Genomic DNA, 13,261 nt, shown 5'->3' on the forward strand with positions numbered 1-13,261 from the left:
GGGTTCTGAGAGGCGGTCACGGGTCTGGCCACCCTGAGGTCTTGGAGGACTTTGACATGTGCTGTTTGGTGGGGTGATGGGGACCAAGGAAGTGAGTGGAGGGTGGGGAAGTAGAGATATCTCCTAAGAGTGCTTGCTTTAAGGAGAACAGAGAGTTGAGGTGAAATAAGGAAGTTGTTTTGAATTTTAATTATTGTGAAAAAACAACATGAGATCTATCCGCTTAAAGTTTTAAATAGGCAATATAGTGGGGTTAATTTAATTATATGCACATGAGATATATTTTTTTAAGTAGAAAACCACAGCATATTTAATGAGATGAGAGAATATTGCAGGGTGGGGGAGGGTACAATTCCTGGGACAGTGTCCTGGAGAAGATAAGACTTGCAGAGCCTGAGAAACTTTCCGAGGCTGACACAGCCCACCGGTGATGGAGCAGGATTCAAACCCAGCCCCTGGGCTCCAGAGGCCTTGTGAGTCAGTGACATTTTGCTATTTTGTAAAATGAGAAAAGTGAATGGAGTGACATCTAACTTTCATCTCAGCTCTAATGAGTCTAGCATTCTGATGTGCCCTCACCCGTCCAAGCAAAGAAATAAAAAAGGCCCCAGGGTAGCTCAGGAAAAGCAGCCCCAGGGCTGATGTGAACATACAGATGAGATAGGCCCTATGCAGGCCTATCTCATCTCAGCCTGTCCATAAATCACTGCGCCAGTCAGGCACCCCACTCCTCTGTGCCTGAGTCCTTTATGAGAGTCCCAAACTGTGTTGAGATGTCTGGCAGCTTTACTCATTCATATTATCTGTCTGGCTTCTTAAAGTATTTCAATTTGCAATGCTGGCTCCTAAAATTATCTATGCAGTAGCTTAAAAAGAAAAGGAAGGGGGGGCTGGGGATAGAGCTCCGTTGGTGGAGTGCTTGCCTTGAATGCACAAGGCCCTGGGTTCAATCCCCAGCACCACCAAAAAAAAAAAAAAAAAAAAAAGAAAAGGAAAGAAAAGAAAGAAAAAAGAAAAGAGAAAGAGAAAAGGAAAGGAAGAAGTGAGGGAGCCAGCCCAAGGAGGGGAAGAGTGAAAGAAGGAAGGAAGGAAGGCAAAGAAGAAAGAAAGGGAGACAGGGAGGAAAGCAGGAGAGGAGGGAAGGGCCTGGGAGCTATGGAGAAGGCACCTACTTGATGAGTTGGAGAATGCACATGACATCCATGTTTTAGTCAACTCTATTATAAACTATTATAGTTTCTGCAATAATTTTATGTTGGCCAAGGTCCCCAGAGGCTATAAATCATGTTGCAGAAGAGGCTTTTAACATTCTCCATAGCTAAATGATCTTCACACTTTATCATCTTACTGTGACTTAGAGGAGTAATTAACTTACTCTGTGTATATAACTCTTAAAATAACTGGGCATGGGGCTGGGGATGTGGCTCAAGCAGTAACGCGCTCACCTGGCATGCACGGGCGCTGGGTTCGATCCTCAGCACCACATAAAAATAAAATAAAGATGTTGTATCCACAGAAAACTAAAAATAATTATTAAAAAAGTTCTCTCTCTCTCTTAAAAAAAAAAAAAAAAAAGCTGGGCAAGCTGGGGCACTCTTGTAGTCCCAGCTTCTCAGGAAGATTGTTTGAACCCAGGAGTTTGAGACCAGCCCAAGCAACATAGTGAGACCCTGTCTAAAAACAAACAAAAACAAAGACCCTTCATCTTTGGTGGACTTACATTCACACTTGGCTAAGCCATTTGATATGCTCAATAAAGTAGAAGGAAAGGATATTTTCTCATTGGACAGTTGTCAATATTAAAACATTTGACAAGTAAGTTAAAGGCTACTGTAAAAATAGCATTATGATAATCAAGATTATTAAAACTTAGAATGTTGATCTTTTCTCTCTGATAAGGCTGAAAATTTGTAGGATTCTTTCCATAAATTCATGGCCTATATGGTAAAAGTTTAGTGGAAGAGAAACACCTAGAAAGAACTAAGAAAATTGTGGAGTCAGTTGGGCATGGTGGAGCACCCCTATAATCCTAGGGGCTCTGGAGGCTGAGACAGGAGAATTTCCAGTTCAAAGCCAGCCTCAGCAACATCTAGGGACTAAGACTCAATGAGACCCTGTCTCTAAATAAAATTCAAAATGGGGCCAGGGATGTGGCCCAGTGGCCGAGTGCCCCTGGGTTCAATCCCTGGTACCCGCCACCCAACAACAACAACAAAAAAGAAAATAGTATAGTTGTTTTTTTTTTTTTTTTTTTTTGTAACAGGGATTAAACCCAAGGGTGCTTAATCACCAAGCCATATCTCCAGCTCTTTTTAAATATTTTAAGACAAGATCTTGCTGAGTTGCTCAAGGACTCACTAAATTGCTGTAGCTGCATTTGAACTCTCAATCCTCCTGCCTCAGCCTCCCAAGTTGCTGGGGTTACAGGTATGTGCCACTGTGACTGGCTTGGATAGTCTCATTATAAAATAATAATAATAATAATAATAATAATAATAATAAAATAATAATAATAATAATTAATAAATAAATAAAGACTGGTGTAGCTCAGTGGTAGAGCATGTGCTGAGCATGCCTGAGGCCCTGTGTTCAATCCCCAGCATTGCAAAAAAAAAAAAAAAAAAAAAAAATTATTCATCCTAGGAGCTGGGGGTGTGACCCAGTGGCAGAGCACTTGTCTAGCATTCACAGTACCCTAGGTTCCATTCCTAGCACAGCTTAAAAAAAAAAAAAAAAAAAATCTTCATTTTACTTAAAATGGAAGAGGACTTTAAGCACCACTGGAAATGAAAGGCAGATTTGCATTCCCAGATCACCAATGAGAGGTACATTTGCTTGGTCAACTGGCTGGATGAAAACTCTCTTCTGAAATTTCATGTTGTGGCACTTTTCCAGCATCCTGGTTGTATACATTCCAAATGTATTAGACATATCTCGTGTTTTCAATGCCATGCTTGATGAGTACCTTGTGTTATGCTGTCTCTCCATCAAGGAGTGAGTGTTCACTAGATTTTTTAAATGCTTCAATTGTAAAATGAGATAAAATTCTCAGCCAAGAAACCTAGACCTCATAGGACTTCACAGGACTTGGTTGTTGTTAATTACCAAAGTAATACTTGAATACATTCTTCTCTTTGGTGGGGAGCAGTTCCTGGGAATTGAACCCTGGAGGGTCTAACAACTGAGCTACATCCCCAGCCCTTTTTATTTTATTTTGAGACAGGATCTTGCTAAATTACTGAGGCTGGCTCAAAGTTGGCAGTCCTCTTGCCTCAGCCTCCTGAGTAACTGGGGTTACAGGCATGTACCACAATGCCTGACCTGTTTCTTTATATCAGAACCATTGAAATGTGTATTTCACTGGACAATCTGGAAAGTGATGTCAAGTAGTGAATAGAGAAGGCACAGTCCAGCCACAGTGTGGGATACAAGGAACAGTTAGATGTGCATGCCTTGCTTGGGTTTCGAGAATTCTATGGGAGTGTTTTTAAAGGGCTTAACAGGCTGGAGCAGCTGGGGTGAGTGTACACAGGCCACTTCCGTACCTGAGAGGTTTGGCAGAGGAAAGGCCAAGTGTGAGGAAGCAGGATAAGGAAATAAACATGGAACAGGCAGGAAAGAAGCAGCCAGCGACCCGGGAGGGGAAGTGAAGGAAAGCCAGCAGCACAGGCTGGGCCAAGAAGGGAGTGCACCCAGCATGCTGGCCAAGTATTCCACAGGACACTGTCCCCTGGGGTGTAGGGCCAGAAAGAGACTCACACGGAAAACTTAAGCGAATCTGGAGTCCGGGGACCCAGATCACCCAGGAAAGGCACACCACACACACACACACACACACACACACACACACACAGAGTTTTTCAGCTACTTCTGATGAAAGCCAGCAGGTGATCCACTAACTTATAGCATCTCCAGAGTTGACCCCCACTCAGCACCAGTCCTAGCCATAGAGAGGAGAGAACTTTCAGAAGAGTGTTTTTAATCAGATAAACCACAGTTGTAAATTAGTACGAGTGTATGGACTGCCAGCTGTGGTGTCGCATGCCTGCAATCCCAGCAGTTTGGGAGGCTGAGCAGGAGGATCATGAGTTCAAAGCCAGCCTCAGCAACGGTTATGTGCAAAGCAACTTAGCGAAACCCTGTTTCTAAATAAAATACAAAATAGGGCTGGGGATGTAGCTCAGTGGTCAAGTGCTCCTGAGTTCAATCCCCAGTACCTCCCTATCAAACAAACAAACAAAAATCAGCCAGGAGCCATGGTGCAGGCCTGTATTCCCAGCTTCTCTGGAGGCTGAGGCAGGAGGATGGTGAATTCAAAGCCAGCTTCAGCAGATTAGTGATTAGTGAGGCCCTAAGCAACTCAGAGAGACCCTGTCTCTAAATAAAAAAAAAAGGGCTGGGGGATGTGGCTCAGTAATTAAGAGTTCCTGCTTCAATCCTTGATGAGAGAGAGAGAGAGAGAGAGAGAGAGAGAGAGAAGAGAGAGAGAGAATATATCCAAGATCACCGGAGAAATGTGTCAATTGGGGAATCCAAAAGTATACAAAATATCCAGAAGAGTAGTAAAATCCCTGTTTGGGTAGAGGATGAGCAAGTGATCAGAGTTCTAGGACTAGTTGACCAGCTGTCTCAGTGGTTCCACTATACATGGCTAATTCTCTTCTGTTACATTTGTTAAAATTGCTTGGACTCCTTCCAACATGGTGTTGGAGGTCATCCTGAATATACCTCACTATTTTTATATATTTTGAACTTGAGTCAGGTGTCTTAGTCCATTTTCTGTTGTTGAATATCATGCTGTAACTGTATAGATTGGGCTATTTATAAAGAACTTTATTTAGCTTATGGTTCTGGAGACTGGAAAGTCCAAGCATACGGTGCCAATACCTGGTGAGGGCTTTCTTGCTTCTTGGTAGCACAGGGGTGGAGGCATCCCTGGATGAGACAGCAAACATGCTAGCTTAGGTCTTTCCTCTCCTTAAAAAGTCACTAATGTTATCATTGGAGGCCCCACTCTGACGACCTTATCTAATTCTAGTGACTTCCCAAAGGCCCCACCTCTAAATGCCATTAACATAGGATTTGGGGCACTAGATTTCTAACATATGAATTCTGGGGACACACCTAAACCAGAGCACAGTAGGATTATGTTAATTCTCTTGGTCACTTTTGCTCTGAGTTCCTTCTTCTTCTGAATTCTTATCCTCACATCCATCTGGCCTCCCTGTTCCTGATCTCTACCCTGCACCACACCATGGGAAAGCCCCTTGACTTGGGTTCTCCAAACAAATGTTGTTTTCAGATGGTGATGTGTTACCAGGAGAGCCTGGGTCTCAACATAGCACCAAGACAACTTTCCAGGTGCATGTGAAATATTCTTTTGCCCCTCTGCATGACCTGGAATTTCTTTCTTTCTTTCTTTCTTTCTTTCTTTCTTTCTTTCTTTCTTTCTTTCTTTTTTAAGTATATCTTTATTTTATTTTTATGTGGTACTGAGGATTGAACCCAGTGCCTCACATGTGCTAGGCTCTACCACTTGAGCTACAACCCCAGCCCTGGAATTTCTTATTCACTGACTCCCCTTTATCTTCCCAGTCTTTCATGTGACTCCATAGATCTTATAATCTTTTGAATTTCAAAAGTGAATTTCAGGCTTAAGTGCATAAATATTTGTGTGTGTGTGTGTGTGTGTGTGTGTGTGTGTGATGCTGGGGATTGAACCCAGGACTTTGCCTATGTTAGGTGATTGCTCTAACTGAACTACATCTCCAGCCCATGTTGGTATTTAAGACCATTTTTTTTTAATCTCAAGAGATAGTACCAAATTGTTTTCAGGATTTACCAACTTATTATTACAATAATGATTTTAATTGTTCCCTCAACAATAGTTATTATTTATATTTTAAGTACTTACCTGAATATATAAAAAATATTATCTCAGCTTTGTTTTTTTTTTTTTTGGGGGGGGGTGGGTGGATAACTAGGGATTGAACTCAGGGGCACTTGACCACTAAGCCACATCTCCAGCCCTATTTTGTATTTTATTTAAAGACAAGGTCTCACTAAGTTGCTTAGGGCCTCGCTTTTGGTGAAGCTGGCTTTGAACTTGAGATCCTCTTGTCATAGCCTCCCGAGCCACTGAGATTACAGGTGTATGCCACCGCACCTGGCCTTATCTCATTTTCGCTTGAGTTTCTTTAATTATGAAGAGTGTTATGGGTCAGATATGAAGATATGAAGTGTTACTTGTGTGTGTGTGTGTGTGTGTGTGTGTGTGTGTGTGTGTGTTTGTATGGTGGTGGTGGGGATTGAACCTAGGGCCTTGTGCATGCAAGACAAGCACTCTACCAACTGAACTATATCCTTAGCCCGATATGACATTGAGGTGTTCTTCAAAAGCTCATGTGTGAGACATTGTGAGAACTTTCAGAAATGATTGGATTAATCAGTGCATTTATCCACTTCAATGGATTAACTGGGTGGTAACTGCAGGCAGGTAGTTATGGCTGGAGGAGGTGGGTCATTGGGGTGTGTCTTTGGGGCTTATATTTTGTTCTTACTGATCAGTGCTCTCTCTCTACTTTCTGATGCTGCCTTCCTGCACCACTTTTCTACCAGGATGTTTTGCCTCATCTTGGGACCAGAACAATGGAGCTGGCCGTCTGTGGACTGAGACCTCTGAAACTGTGAATGCCAAATAAACTTTGCTCTTATAAAATTGTTATTTCAGGTCTTTTGGTCACAGTGGTGAAAAAGCTAACTGAAACAGTTTGAGTATTTCTTTACCAGTTCAATAGCCAGTTGCATATATTTAACCATAAACTACCTGTTCGATTTTTCTACTAAGAACCTGGTAATATTTTTCAATTTTCTTATTTGATTTGTAAGAACTGTCCACACATTAGAGATAATACCTATTGTTGTACATGATGCAAATATCTCCTCTAATTTGTTTATTCTTTTAAACTTTCAGGGGTGTGTCTTATCCCGTGGGGATGCCTTTGGCATGAGATTTTTCCTAGTTTCCAATGACCTCTCCTGCTACCTTTTTGTTGTTGTTGTTCTATTATAATGACAGTAGAACACACTTTGACACGTCATACATATATGAAGTGGAATTTCTCATTCTTCTGGTTGTCCATGATGTAGAATCACACAGGTCATGAAGTCATATCTACTTTCTGTGTGTGTGTGTGTTGCTGGGGATTGAACCCAGGGCCTTGTCCATGTGAGGCAAGCACTCTACCAACTAAACTATATCCCCAGCCTGGATACTTCTTTTTGATGTAAAGTGCCACTGACCTATAGCTGTTAGTTTGAGGACAGCGAGCCTGTTTATTGTTCTTATGTTCATTTCCCTTTTTCTTACTCTTTTTTTTCCCCCTGTAGCCAACTTTTCTTTTCATGGAACCCATTTAGCCCTTGGGAGTCATTCCCAGATGATGCTTCTTAATCTTTTTCCTTGCTAGAAAGAGAGATGGTAAATTCTCTTTTATGATAAACTAGACCTGGTTCCTCCTTCTGGATTTCAGATCAGCTCCCTGAATCACTCCAGTCTTTTTTCTAGTTTCTAATCTTCTCTAAGGTTTCAGACATCTGTCTACTTATAGGCCATTATTTGTGGATTTAGTTCATTTGGCTCAGTTTTTTTTTCTTTAGTTGGAGTTGGACACAATACCTTTATTTTATTTATTTATTTTTATGTGGTGCTGAGGATCTATCCCAGCGCCTCGTGCATGCTAGGTAAGCGCTACACTGCTGATCCATAACCCCAGCCCTATTTAGTTCATTTTGAAGAGAGGCTGAGAAGAGATTCTGTTGACCTGTCTATAGGCTGACTCTTTTCCCAGACACCTGGCCTTTTTATGTGTCTTTGGTAGATACATCCTATTTTTTGAGTTCCCTGGAGGCTGCTCTTGCTCAGGGCACAGTTTAAAGTGGGTCAGCAGCATAAGAGAGGCCACAGGAACAGTAAATGTACACTTAGGCCACAGCAAAACAAATCCTAATCTTCTCACCCCCTAAGAAAATGCCCATAGGTTTTGTGTCTTAGAGGATGTAGGGCCTTTGAGAGCATGCAACATTTACACTTCTCAGCTACAGTTATTTCATGGAGTTACTAGTCATTTATTTGCTTCAAATGTGCTCCTAAAGAGTATCCAGAAGTCAGGCGTGGTGGCACACGCCTGTAATCCCAGAGACTCTGGAGGCTGAGGCAGGAGGATCAAGAGTTCAAAGCCAGCCTTAGCAATTTAGCAAGGCCCTCAGCAACTTAGCAAGATCCTGTCTTTAAATAAAAAATAAAAAGGAAACCAAGCGTGGTTAGTGGTGCATGCCTGTAATCCCAGCAGTTTGGGAGGGTGAGGTAGAAAAATGGCGTGTTCAAAGCCAGCCTCAGCAACAGCAAGGTGCTAAGCAACTCAGTGAGTCTCTGTCCCTAAATAAAATACAAAACAGGGCTGCGGATGTGGCTCAGTGGCCGAGTGCCCTGAGTTCAATTCCTGGCACAAAAATAAATAAATAAATAAATAAATAAATAGGGCTGGAGATGTGGCTCAGTGGTTAAGCACCCCTGGGTTTAATTCCTGGTACCTGGTACAAAAAAAAAAAAAAAATTAGGAAAATAAATGTGCTTGCTTCATAAAATATTCTCAATTTTAATAACTGACTATGTTAAGAAACCTGATGTGATGAACCCAGACTTAAAGCTAGCCCTGAGTGATGAAGCCAGGCTTTCGAATCTCCACTCTTCTTCAGATTCTCACATTCTTAAGAATCACATGGGCAGTGGGCACGTTTCTGTACACCTATAATCTCAACTCCTGGGGAGGAGCAGATGGAAAGATAGCAAGCTTCAGACCAGCCTGGGCAGCTAAGTGAAAACTGTCTCAAGGTAATATAAAAAAGGCTGTGGGTATAACTCAAGGATAGAGCTCTGGAGTATGCACATGGTCCTATGTTCAATCTCCAATACTGAAAAAAATTAAAAAAAAAAGAAAGAAAGAAAAGAAAAGAAAAAGAAAGAAAGAAAATCACATGGGAGCTTTATACAGTTTTATTAGCTCTTTCCCCAGATTCTGATTTAGTTCAAGTTGGAGCCCAGGAATCTGCATCTTTTTGTTCTGTTTTGCAGTGCTGGGGATTGAGCCAGGGCTTTGAGCATTCTAGAAAAGCACCTACCATTGAGTGCTTTTCCCAGCCCTTTTTATTTTAATTTGAGACAGGGTCTTAACACTTTTCCCAACCTGACCTCAAGCTTGCAATCATCCTACCTCAGCTTCCTGAGTAGCTGGATTACAGGGGTGAGCCTCCACACCCAGCTAGTATTTTTTTGGTGGCCCTGGAAATGGAACTCAGGGGTCTCTTCCATGCTAGGCAAGCACTGTACCCTGGGCTTTATTTCCAAACCTAAAATTAATTAATATTTTTAATATTTTTTTTTTTAGTTTTCGGCGAACACAACATGTTTGTTTGTATGTGGTACTGAGGATCGAACCTGGGCTGACGCATGCCAGGCAAGCGCGCTACCGCTTGAGCCACATCCCCAGCCCCCTAAAATTAATTTAAACAAAACATTGACACTGCTTTAGAAAAGAAGTAATTCATAGTAAGGTTGGTATAATGTGCTTTACTCTTTTAATAACAAATTTTATTTGTAAATTTTTACACCTACTCTAACTTACGATCATATGAGGAGAGAATGATGAAGTACCTGTCATGGCACTGCTTATAAAGTATCACCTCTGCTGTAATTTTAGAATTCTTCCTTGGAGAGTCTGTGGTCCATATGAATAAATAACTGTGATACTTTACATGCTCATTTCAGTGAGTTTTCACATGATATTAAAATGTTAAAAACAGGTTAGTAAAGGGCTGGAGCTGTGATTTAGTGGTAAAGTGCTTGCCTAGTGTGCATGAGGCCCGGGTTTGATCGGTAGCACTGTAAAAAGAAAAAAGAAAAATCCATCAGATGTAGGGCACCCAAATATTTAACTCATTTAATCAAGGACATGTGGATTGAAAGAAAGAGGAAGAAAGGATGGAAAAGAGGAAAGAAAAAAGAGGAAGGAAAGAAGAAAGGGAAGGAGGGAGGAAGAGGGATGGAAGGGAGAAAGGAAGGAAGTCCATTGAAGGCTGAAGCTCTGGAATCTATAGCCACTGGCCAGAAAATGCTATTGAAATTCAGCAATGTAAAGACAAATAAGCAAAAAGAATATGAAACAATCTCTAAATGCCAAGAAAAAGGAGTCTGTTGACATTCAGGAAACTGAGGACAGTTAAAGTCTCCCTTGTAGGCTTTATCCTCTATCCCTGGGTAAAGGTGCAAATAAACCTCAAAAGTTTATTGCATCTTTGGTGGATATAGGCTTTTGGGTAGTTTCCAGTGGTATTATTTCTTTGTACTAGAACTCAGGGACCTTTGTGGTTGAGGAAAGTAGAGTCAGGCCCTGGCTCTGTCTTCCTATGCTCAAAGCTCAGTCCTTGTCCCTGATGCCAATCCAATAACAAGGAGAAAAAAGAAAAAGATTTATCTCCTTTGCTAGCAAAGGAGAAACACAAGGTATTACTGTCCCAAAGGCTGTGATTCTGCCCATTAGTAGGAATAGGGGGCTTTTAAAGAGGTGATTCAAAGGCTAAATTCCATGGATTTCTGAGATTTTCTGGTACAATCCCCAAAGTCTGGATTACTTTGTTCCTATGGTGGGTGTGTACTCAAGGACAGATTTTTTTTAACATTTTTTTTTTCATTTATAGATGGACAAAATACCTCTATTTTATTTATTTATTTTTATGTAGTGCTGAGGGTCGAACCCAATGCCTCACACATGCTAGGCAAGCACTCTACCATTGAGCCCAGTCCCTCAAGGACAGATTAACTTTGCCAAGGATGGGGAAGAATGGTAATCCCTTTTCCCCTGAGATTAGGGAGTGGGGGAGATTAGGGAGGAGCAGGGAGAGAGGAAGAGAAAGGAAAATGTCCATTATTAAAAATAAGTTGGAGGGGGCTAAGGATATAGCACAGTTGTAGAGTGCTGGCCTCGTATGCACAAAGTCCTGGGTTCAATCCTTAGCATTCCCCCCCAAAAAAGGGCAGAGCAGTAAGGGTTATATTCAAAGCAGAAAGTGGACCACAGTTATCTTCCTGCTGTGGTTGACATGCAAAATTGAGTCCAGGACCTCCTCTAGGGATTGAGAAAGCTGAAGGCCACTTGAGGTTGAAAACTCAAGGGGTGGGGGAGGGGCTCTGACTTGCGATGCTGGAGAATCACCAAGAAAGCATGCCTAAAGAAATCGGACTTCAGGTGATTTTTTTCAGTATAGAACGTGTGGTAAAGTGGAACACACAATAGCTTTTTTCTTTTTCTTTCTTTTTTTTTTTAAAGCTGTTTTCTGTGTAGGACGTTTGTGTGAACATTTGTGTTCTCTCTCGGGATTTCTAGATGGTCCATTTTCAAAGGGTCATTAACATTACTTAAATATTCATGGTGGGGGAGGGGATGACAGACTGAAATTTCAGAAGGCTCCAGAGGGAGGGATGGCTGGCCACCTGCCTGATCGAGCCCCACGCTGAGTATCAGCTGCCTCCTTCCCCGCCGCTGGCATTGTTAACGCGCGCTTTGACACCGTCAAGCTCCCGGCTGCGGCACTCGGAGGGCAGCAGGAAGCTCTGGCAAGCCAGTGATCTTTGAGCATCTGTCCACATCTCAGCCTCAGGATGGCAACAAAGGGAACCCCTAAATACACCGGGACAACATTACCGTCACCAAGACGCACTCCCGAGCCAGTTCCGGAGATCCCGCTAACACCAGGGCCAGTCCTGTGTTTGAGTAAGGGACGAGGGGCTCTCTGCCCCCTCGGGTAGGAACGCGCACAGACAACACACACTCTCACATGCAATCGTGCACAAGTGTGCATACAGCACACACCCACTGGCTTGTGACCGACGCTCCCACCGGTGCGTTAACACAAGTCCACCTGCTCAGACACAGAGCCCTCCTCAGTTAGGAAATACCCCGCTTCCCGCGCCCCATCCATCCCGCCACCTCTCCATCCCTCCATTCTCTCCGCTCATTCATTTCTCGGTGTTTGTGCATAGAGGGTCCAAGCCGCAGAGCAAAGGTGGGTGGCTGTGTAGGGGATAAGGGTGGAGAATTGCAGACCGCCTTCGCTGAGCGCCGGGAAGGGGCGGGGAAGGGGCGGGGCCGGTGAGGGCGGGCGGGGCTCGGTGGTTTCCAGAGCGCCCAGCCGCTGCGCCTCGCGGCAGATGCGCTGGCCCCAGCCTCCGGCTGCCGCGCGCCTTCCCTCGGATTCTCGGGAACGCCCCAAGTAGGAGGCAGTCGCCGCGCGGCTCTGGAGCCGAACTGGAGGACTGCGCCCGCGGGAGCCGGCGCCCAGAGGTGAGTGTCCAAACTGGGGCGCAGCAGTTTCAGTTCCTTGGGCATGGAGAAAGAGTAACTGGCGAAAGGTTAAAGATCTGGGAGTCTTTGGAAGCACCGCCGGCTTTAAAATGATCCTTGCGTAGCGGATCGTGTGCGGCTGGAAGGATTTTGACCATGTGCTTTTGAGTTCCTAAGTTTGGGGAGGGCAGGCTTTTGGCTGCCTTAAAAATACTTAAAAATAAACGTAGGCCGGGCGCGGTGGCACTCGCCTGTAACCCTAGCGACTCCGGAGGCAGAGGCAGGAGGATCGCAGAGGTTGGAGGCCAGTCTCAGCAATTTAGCGAGACCCTCAGCAGCTCAGCGGGACTGTCTCACAATAAAAAATAAAAAGGACTGGGCATGTAGCTCAGTGGTAAAGCGCCTCTGGGTTCAATCCTTAATACTAATAAACAAACAAACAAATAATTAAAAAAAAATAGAGGACCCCCCCCCGCCCCCCTTTCCCCACCAACGAGATGAACAGGAAAAGCAGTGAAATAAAATGTGGCTGTGGTTATCTCTCCAGACCCGGCAGGTTGCAGATGGAACCTCTGGTTCCAGCCCGCGAGGAAGGTGCTGGTCCTGCCTTATGGTTTGGGGGCTCTGTGGGCATTTTCGGAAAGGCATGAGCTTTGTGGGGAGACTGAGGCCTGAGCTGGCCTGGTCCCCAGCCAGCTGGAGCCTTTTCGTCCTGAACTCCGGATTCGATGCCGGGGGAGGGAGCGGCCCTTCTGCCGGAAAGCGAGAGGGTGCCCCAGGTCGCAGCTGAACCAGGAGGTGGGACCTGAGGCTGGACCCTAAGCAGTTAGAATCTGATGTTTTATCCGGGATGAAGCCAGCAC

The 13,261-nt window shown here is 43.9% G+C and overlaps 1 protein-coding gene across 2 annotated transcripts in view; it reads left to right on the forward strand.

Annotated features, from left to right (window-relative positions):
• The window catches only part of Palm2akap2 (PALM2 and AKAP2 fusion), a 334,047-nt gene that overhangs the window by 214,076 nt on the left and 106,710 nt on the right, over positions 1-13,261 (forward strand). Inside the window, exon 1 of one of the 2 annotated variants that reach the window (XM_026391106.2) lies at positions 12,262-12,398. The exons of the other annotated variant lie outside the window; for it this stretch is intronic. The gene's annotated coding sequence lies outside the window, so the exon portion shown is untranslated. Of the gene's footprint in view, positions 1-12,261; positions 12,399-13,261 lie in introns of those variants that run through there. 2 annotated transcript variants of the gene reach the window in all.

The sequence above is a fragment of the Urocitellus parryii genome, chromosome 4, assembly GCF_045843805.1.
Source record: "Urocitellus parryii isolate mUroPar1 chromosome 4, mUroPar1.hap1, whole genome shotgun sequence".
NCBI classification, from domain to species: Eukaryota; Metazoa; Chordata; class Mammalia; order Rodentia; family Sciuridae; genus Urocitellus; species Urocitellus parryii.